The following is a 5,749-nucleotide window of genomic DNA, read 5'->3' on the forward strand; positions in this document are numbered from 1 at the left end:
CTGTGCCAGGATCTAATTTCATTTTCTTAATTGAATTCAAGATAAGTAAAGCACTACGCAAAGGCCACAGGGGAGAAAAAGTTGCAGTCCCTGCTCTGAGTTTACAATCTAGAAAAGTATTGTCCAACAGAACTTTCTGTGAAGATGGAAATGTATGTCTGATCTGTCCACACAGAGTAGTCACTAATGGCTACTGAACACCTGAAATATGGCTAGCACGACCAAGGAACTACATGTTTAACTTTAATTTTAAATGAACAGTCACATGTAGGTGATGGCTACTGTACTGGACAACACAGGCCTGTAAGACAGAAGACATAAATAATGGTGATTCAGGCCAAAGGGTGTTAAGTGCCATAAAGGAATACAGTGTTCTGAGGGTTGAGTGAGGAGAGCAAAAATTCAAGGAGGAAGAAAGGAACGGTCAGGAGTAACCTGGATTACGGAGGCACTGTTTCCAAGAAGCTCTCAACAGGCAGGATCTTGAAATGCCACAGAAATTAGAAAATGCAAGATGCACTCTTTAGGGACACTACAACTGGGCTTGTTGGAGATTAGGCTACATGTAGGGAATCAGCAAAGATGATTATGGAGACATAGGTGAGACTGAAACCATGTGGAGACCCTTAAATGTGGGGCTGAGCAGGAGATGTCACCTGGTAGGCCATGAAGCTGATGAACAGCGTAGCGTAGCAGTTAAACACAGGAATTACCATTTGACCTGCAAATCCACTCCTAGGTATATACCCAAGACAAGTGAAAACATACATCCATACAAAAACCTGTACATGAAAGTTTATAACAGCATTATTCATAACAGCCAGGAACTGCAGACAACTCCAATGAAGCACTGAATACCACAAGGCTCTCCTTTCATGACCTGACTTACATCTAAAACAGCAATACAATCCTACTCCACATTTTCCACTAAAAAATGTATAAAATTGCATTTGAATTCTAAATACCGTAAGTTCCAAACTAACCAGAAGTTACGTTTCCTGAAAGCACTTATACTTCCCAAGAGGCTAATAATAACTATTTCCTAAAGTGATTAAGAAGTCATAATTTAAAATTATAGGTTAAAAATATAACAGGATTAACAAAAGAAAATGTTTGTACAACTTCTGTGAACAACTGTCATACAGCTTTTTAAATTACTTGTTCATATGATGAGAGATTCCCCAAAGACTGTGAGCCTCAAGGGCAGGGAAAATATCTTATTCAGCCCTGTCCCTCTGCATCTCACTAGTGCTTGGTCCAGAGATAGCTCATAAACATTTCCTGAATGTTCTTTAATAAAAGAACTGTCCAATGGAAAATACAGGACTCTTCGTAGCAATAAATATGAAGTTGAGACATTTATTTAAAATCTAATTCCGAATTGTTGAAACATACCTGTTATTGATTAGTGGATATGAACGCTGAACCCACTGACCAATCTTAATATCACTAACAGTCAAACTACTTATTATCTGCATCCTCATATGATGGAATTACTCTGCATCATCTGAGGTGTACTGCGACTAAAACACTAAAATCTGAATCCAATGCAGCCTATACATCTACCTCCCAGGTTACAAAAAAGGGCAGGAGTTAGAGGAATATGCTGAACACCATGAAGCAAGCAGACAAAGCCAAAAGGAGGGCATTCTAGAGGACAAGGGGGTCCAGTTTCTTCACTAAGTCAATGGTCTGGGAAAAGGTGGAAGGTGGAGAGAAGGATAGTCCTAGATTAAGACAGATTTAATAAAGGCTATAAAACACTTTTGTTTGGATCCTTGTTTTAAGACAGAAAAAACTGTAAAAAGGTTATTTTAAGGATTTGAGGATACAAATGAATATGGGCTAGGTATCAAATGGCATTAAACAAACATTAATTTTGTTACATGTGATAACAGTATTTTGGTTATGTAAAGATGCATCAATTTTTAGAAGTACGTATTAAACTATGTAAGGATAAAAATGACATGAAGTCGTAATTTACAGTATTTCTACATAAAAGGGATTGAGATATTGGGTATATGGCTGTACGCTGTATTTTTATACTTTTTAAATAATGAAAAATTAAGGAAAAAGCCCACCATCACCACTCTGCCTGGATTCTAGTGCCACTGGCCACCCAAAAACCACCGATTTCCCAGTCTGATTCGGTGTGGGCGGAAGATCACGATGCCAAGGCTAGATCCTAAGGGTATCACTTTTTTTTCTTAAGTTTCTCATTTGTAATGACTCAAATGTCAGAATCCCTATGGGTGGTTTGACACCTGCAGCAAAATAAGTTAAGCCTCAGATTTACCTTTAAAAAAGAAGATGACAGCAAAAATTTCTCAATTTGAAAATCCAATAATAATCAGAGGGAAAGACCCATCACTGTACTACTTTCTCTAGTCTCAAAATACACCATGACCTAAACAAAGTTCCCACACGAAATAGTAATTCTAAAACTTGAAAGGCCTTGTCTTAGTATTTCATATCAAGAAAACTAATGTCGAGGGGCTTAAATTCTCTCTCAGCAATATACAAGATAAATCCCTTTAATACAATCTAAACTGGAAATTCTCGGTAACATCTGATAACATCAAGAATATATAATAAGATAAAATTCTAAACTCCCCCAAACTCTACCTTCACTATCAAGGTTTGCAATCTATTGCAAAATTCACATTTTTCTGCACAGAACAACTGGAGAGACTTCAGTGATACAGACATAAAGTGGAACACAGACACAAGAAAAATAACCATTAACTCTAGTACACTGCTGTACTGTTGCTTTAAAATTGCTCTGAACTGATCCAGGAAAAGAAGCTGTTTACATAAAACAAGTCTGGTAGACAAAAATTTGCCTGTAAACTACAGAACCTAAAAAAAACTTAAAATATTCTTTAATTGCACTTGTTTTCTTTTTTAATACTTCTAATCCTCTACCTCTGTGGCATTACCCTACACCTTTTCCCCATGTTTGAAAATTCAAATAATTTTGACATCACAATTCTGTCTAACCTTAAAATGGAAATGAACTGAAAGGCAGTTGTAGAGCAGAATACTAACTAAAAATCCTAACAAGTATATCAGGGCCTGATAGGAGGGCAGAGGCAGTAACAGCAACAGCAGCAGATGGTGCTTCCTCCTTCCTCCTGGGTTGCAGGCACTTGCCTTACACACAGCCCAATCTTTCCACTATTCCCAAGGGCTGGAGACAGGAAGAGGGGACGCTACCTGCTCGGCCTGTCCAGTGACTGCAGCACAGAACCTAGAGGAAGCCTACAGTCTCCAACTCTTAAAGCCTGCATTTAGTCACAAGCGCGACTAAATAAAAGTAACTATGTGAACACTCGTACTAAAAAGCCCGATTTATAAAGCTTAAAAGAGACAAAAAAAAGACTTCGCAGTGTGCAGCACAGTACCTTCAACAGTAGAAAAATTAGCCTTTAATTGTTCAATTCTTGGCTGTCAAAGCAAAAATAACCCACTACTTATTTACCAAAGTTCTAAAATGTGTCCCTACTATTATTGTCAAGTTTTTATAAACTATTTGAAAAAATCATCTGATATTACACAAGGATGATTTGAGAACTTAAGGAGAGGAAACTAGACAAAGCTTTTCATTTAAAAAATTGTTTTGCTTGGCAAAACACTACAAAATACTTTTATGTATGACTTTAATGAAGCATTAACTCATACAACCCATTAGACACATGCTTATATACACTATAAAAGACGACGACCCCGTTTGGGGGTACGTTGTAAAGGCGCATTTCTCTCTCAAAGTTAACCCAGAATGGGCCACGACACGTCCTTTCTGAAGAAAACACTGAACCCGTTCAAGCTAAGCTTTTGCCGGTCAAATGGAATAATGTTTACTCTGTGAGTAGACAAAGTTGAATAGTTTACACACTGGAAATGATGAAAATCCTAAGAACCTTAAACCTAAGTTACAGAAACACCACCCCACTGCTTCCCCATTTCTTGTTCATTTTCCTGATCTGATCACCAGGACCTTAAAAAGACCCAGAGAACATTCTTGTGCAACGAATGCCCCTCTCACCGGCCCCCAGGCAGCGTCCCCGCCGCCCACGCCGCACCTGCCCTAGCGCCCGGTCGCCCAGCTCCGCCTCCCTCGGGCCTCACCAGTCCACCCGGCCCAGCGCGGGACAAAGCACCGCCGTGGGCCCGACCTTGGCGCCGCCCAAGTCGGCCGCACAAAGCGCCGCACTTCCGGCAGCGCAAGCCTCCGCCGAGCCCCTCGAGTGCCCCGCCCGCACTTACCGCGCCGCGGCGGCGGCCTGGGCCTCGATGACCAGCGCTCGCCGGCCCGGGGCGGGCTCGGGGGTCGGGCTCGGCGAGGGGCGCGCGCTGCGGAGGCCTGCTCCGATGCGGGGCTGAGCCGCGAGGCCCCGGTTGCCGCCGCCGCCTCCCCGGCCGGCGTTCCCGCTCGCCCCGCTCGGTCCGGTCCGCCTCTTCGCAGCCCGCGCTCCCCGCCAACGCTGCGCAGCTGCCGAGCTCCAACCTCACTTCCGCCTAGAGCCCGCCGCGGCGGGGGCGCGCCGGCACGTGACCTCGCGGCACCTTCCGGTCTCGGAGCTGGCGTGCGCGCTCCCGCTGGCGTCCGAGAAGCTCCCGGATGCGGAGGCAGCGGGGAGCTTCGCGACGCGGAGATGCTCGGGCAGAGTCCTTGGGCTCTCGGAGTTTGGAGCTTGGAGGGCTGAGTGCCTGAGAGGTCATCAGCGCCCGGGGCGTATCTGTTGACTCTTTCGAACAAACGCTCATGTTTTTCCTCACGCTATCTTTGCGCTCTTCGTGCAGTGTGGAAAGAACACAGTGGAACATAATTATAGGGTTTTATTAACTTCTTAAAAAAATGTATTTTTTTTTAATTTTCAAACAGCGCCGCACTACAGGCACCCTCGTGTAAATGCTGCCGCGGCGAAGGGGCTGCGCCTCTCCAGACTGTCAGGCTCCGCGCCCCTGGCCGGGGTGGTCGGGTGGCCTCCGGCGGGGTGGTCGGAGGAGCGGGAAGGCCCCGCTGCCGGCCGGGCATCCTGGGGCTCGGCGCTGGCACCGCCCGGGCTCGCGGAGCCGCCACGCTGGCCGCTTGCGCGCTCCGGCGCTCTTTGCGTTCGCTGTTTTCGATGCTCTGCATTCATTAAGTCACTTAACACTCATAATAAGCTGTTTTACAAATGAGGAAATTAAGGCACGAAGAGGTTGACAACGTTCTTCGAGAGCACACAACTCCTAGGAAGCCGACCCGGGATTGAAACCCCAACGTCTGGCTTCAGAGCACTTGCTCAGAAAGAGGGAGTTTTGGCTTTGCGCTTTCCCAGAGCTGCACTTCCTGTCTCTGCAACGTTACTTGGACCCACAGGTTCCCTGCGTGAGCTGAGAGCCGATGGGTCTGCCTTGGAGAAAGGTGAAGGAATCCTGTGGCCTGTACTCAGCAGGAAGAGTCTAGGCAGTCTACCTTGCCCTGACCAAGCTGAGAACATCTGCTACGGTTCCTAAAGACTTTTTACTTGGCATCTCTAAGATTTCAGTGCAGGTTAAAATAGTTGCAAAGGACTTGATTTTTGGCACGCTGTAAGTGATGATGGTTTTAAATAAAACGGGATGTTATTCTTTAAAACATACCCACCATGGTGATTCGATTCCCACTATTTTCCATTTTAAAAATACATGAATTAGTTCTGGGCTTCCCTGGTGGCGCAGTGGTTAAGAATCCTCCTGCCAATGCAGGGACACGGGTTCGAGC

The 5,749-nt window shown here is 44.9% G+C and overlaps 1 protein-coding gene across 1 annotated transcript in view; it reads right to left on the bottom strand.

The window, feature by feature from the left end:
* The window catches only part of FAM168B (family with sequence similarity 168 member B), a 37,393-nt gene extending 32,893 nt beyond the window's left edge, over window positions 1-4,500 (bottom strand). The window contains exon 1 of the mRNA XM_027082478.1: window positions 4,267-4,500. The gene's annotated coding sequence lies outside the window, so the exon portion shown is untranslated. The remainder of the gene's footprint in view (window positions 1-4,266) is intronic.
* Between the last annotated feature and the right edge of the window lie 1,249 nt (window positions 4,501-5,749).

The sequence above is a fragment of the Aethalodelphis obliquidens genome, unplaced genomic scaffold (genome assembly GCF_003676395.1).
Source record: "Aethalodelphis obliquidens isolate GAN/ISIS:26980383/991018 unplaced genomic scaffold, ASM367639v1 scaffold47, whole genome shotgun sequence".
Lineage (NCBI taxonomy): Eukaryota > Metazoa > Chordata > Mammalia > Artiodactyla > Delphinidae > Aethalodelphis > Aethalodelphis obliquidens.